The following is a 2,721-nucleotide window of genomic DNA, read 5'->3' on the forward strand; positions in this document are numbered from 1 at the left end:
CTAGCTTCTCCATTACAGAGAGAGGCATGAGGTTTACACTTGACCCTAAGTCACACAAGGCCTTCTTGAAGGTCATGGTGCCTATGGTACAAGGTATTGAAAACTGCCCAGGCTCCTGTCTCTTTTGAGGTAATTTCTGCCTAGACAAGTCATCCAGTTCTTTGGTGAGCAAAGGGGGTTCATCCTCCCAAGTCTCATTTCCAAATAACTTGTCATTTAGCTTCATGATTGCTCTAAGGTATTTAGCAACTTGCCCTTCGGTGACATACTCATCCTCTTCAGAGGAAGAATACTCATCAGAGCTCATGAATGGCAGAAGTAAGTCCAATGGAATCTCTATGGTCTCATTTTGAGCCTCAGATTCCCATGGTTCCTCATTGGGGAACTCATTGGAGGCCAGTGGACGTCCATTGAGGTCTTCCTCAGTGGCGTTCACTGCCTCTCCTTCCTCCCAAAATTTGGCCATGTTGATGGCCTTGCACTCTCCTTTTGGATTTTCTTCTGTATTGCTTGGGAGAGTACTAGGAGGGAGTTCAGTAATTCTCTTGCTCAGCTGACCCACTTGTGCCTCCAAGTTTCTAATGGAGGACCTTGTTTCAGTCATGAAACTTTGAGTGGTTTTGATTAGATCAGAGACCATGGTTGCTAAGTCAGAGGTATTCTGCTTAGAACTCTCTGTCTGTTGCTGAGAAGATGATGGAAAAGGCTTGCTATTGCTAAACCTGTTTCTTCCACCATTATTATTGTTGAAACCTTGTTGAGGTCTCTGTTGATCCTTCCATGAGAGATTTGGATGATTTCTCCATGAAGGATTATAGGTGTTTCCATAGGATTCTCCCATGTAATTCACCGGGTTCTCAGGATCATAAGCTTCTTCCTCAGATGAAGCCTCCTTAGTACTGCTTGGTGCATTTTGCATTCCAGACAGACTTTGAGAAATCATATTGACTTGTTGAGTCAATATTTTGCTCTGAGCCAATATGGCATTCAGAGTGTCAATCTCAAGAACTCCTTTCTTCTGACTAGTCCCATTGTTCACAGGGTTTCTTTCAGAAGTGTACATGAATTGGTTATTTGCAACCATTTCAATCAGCTCTTGAGCTTCTGTAGGCGTCTTCTTCAGATGAAGAGATCCTCCAGCAGAGCTATCCAAAGACATTTTGGATAGTTCAGAGAGACCATCATAGAAAATACCTATGATGCTCCATTCAGAAAGCATATCAGAAGGACACTTTCTGATTAATTGTTTGTATCTTTCCCAAGCTTCATAGAGGGATTCTCCTTCCTTCTGTCTGAAGGTTTGGACTTCCACTCTAAGCTTACTCAATTTTTGAGGTGGAAAGAACTTTGCCAAGAAGGCATTGACTAGCTTTTCCCAAGAGTCCAGGCTTTCTTTAGGTTGAGAGTCCAACCATGTCCTAGCTCTGTCTCTTACAGCAAAAGGGAATAGCATAAGTCTGTAGACCTCAGGGTCAACCCCATTAGTCTTGACAGTGTCACAGATTTGCAAGAATTCAGCTAAGAACTGATGAGGATCTTCCAATAGAAGTCCATGGAACTTGCAATTCTGTTGCATTAGAGAAACTAATTGAGGCTTAAGCTCAAAGTTGTTTGCTCCAATGGCAGGGATAGAGATGCTTCTCCCATAGAAGTCGGGAGTAGGTGCAGTAAAGTCACCCAGCACCTTCCTTGCATTGTTGGCATTGTTGTTGTTCTCGGCTGCCATGTGTTCTTCTTCTTTGAAGATTTCTGTTAGGTCCTCTACAGAGATTTGTGCTTTGGCTTCTCTTAGCTTTCTCTTCAAGGTCCTTTCAGGTTCAGGATCAGCCTCAACAAGAATGCTTTTGTCCCTGCTCCTGCTCATAAGAAAGAGAAGGGAACAAGAAAATGTGGAATCCTCTATGTCACAGTATAGAGATTCCTTTAGGTGTCAGAGGAAAAGAAAAGTAGAAGACAGAAGTAGAAAATTTGAACTTATCAAAGAAGATGGAGTTCGAATTTTGCATTAAGGAATAGTGTTAGTCCATAAAATAGAAGGATATGAGAAGAAGGGAAGCAATTTTCGAAAATTAGGTAAAAGATTTTGAAAACATTTTTGAAAAACACTAATTGATTTTCGAAAATGAAAGTGGAAAAGAAATCAAGTGATTTTTGAAAAAGACTTTGAAATTAGAAATCAAAAAGATTTGATTGAAAACTATTTTGAAAAAGATGTGGTTAAGAAGATATGATTAGTTTTAAAAAGATGTGATTGAGAAGATATGATTTGAAAAACATTTTAAAAAGATTTGATTTTGAAAATTAAAAACTTGGCTAACAAGAAAAGATATGATTCAAACATTAAACCTTTCTTAACAGAAAAGGCAACATACTTGAAATGTTGAATCAAATCATTAATTGATAGAGAGTATTTTTAAAAATAGAGAGAAATTGATTTTGAAAACATATGATTGAAAAGATATGATTTGAAAAAGATTTGATTTTGAAAAAGTTTGAAAACTGAAAAAAAATCTGCATTAAAAACAAAATCTTCCCTCTTGTGCCATCCTGGCGTTAAATGCCCAGAATGGTGCACATTCTGGCGTTTAACGCCCAAAACTATACCCTTTTGGGCGTTAAACGCCCAACCAGGTGCCCTGGCTGGCGTTTAAACGCCAGTCTGTCCTTTTTCACTGGGCGTTTTGAACGCCCAGCTTTTTCTGTGTAATTCCTCTGCTGCAT

The 2,721-nt window shown here is 39.5% G+C and overlaps 1 non-coding gene across 1 annotated transcript; it reads left to right on the forward strand.

Moving 5' to 3' along the window:
- The first annotated feature begins 1,213 nt into the window (after positions 1-1,213).
- LOC112699857 (small nucleolar RNA R71) lies at positions 1,214-1,321 on the forward strand. The gene has a single exon (XR_003152792.1). It is a non-coding gene; the product is annotated as a small nucleolar RNA R71 (small nucleolar RNA).
- The last annotated feature ends 1,400 nt before the right edge of the window (positions 1,322-2,721 follow it).

This window comes from Arachis hypogaea, chromosome 6 (genome assembly GCF_003086295.3).
Source record: "Arachis hypogaea cultivar Tifrunner chromosome 6, arahy.Tifrunner.gnm2.J5K5, whole genome shotgun sequence".
NCBI classification, from domain to species: domain Eukaryota; kingdom Viridiplantae; phylum Streptophyta; class Magnoliopsida; order Fabales; family Fabaceae; genus Arachis; species Arachis hypogaea.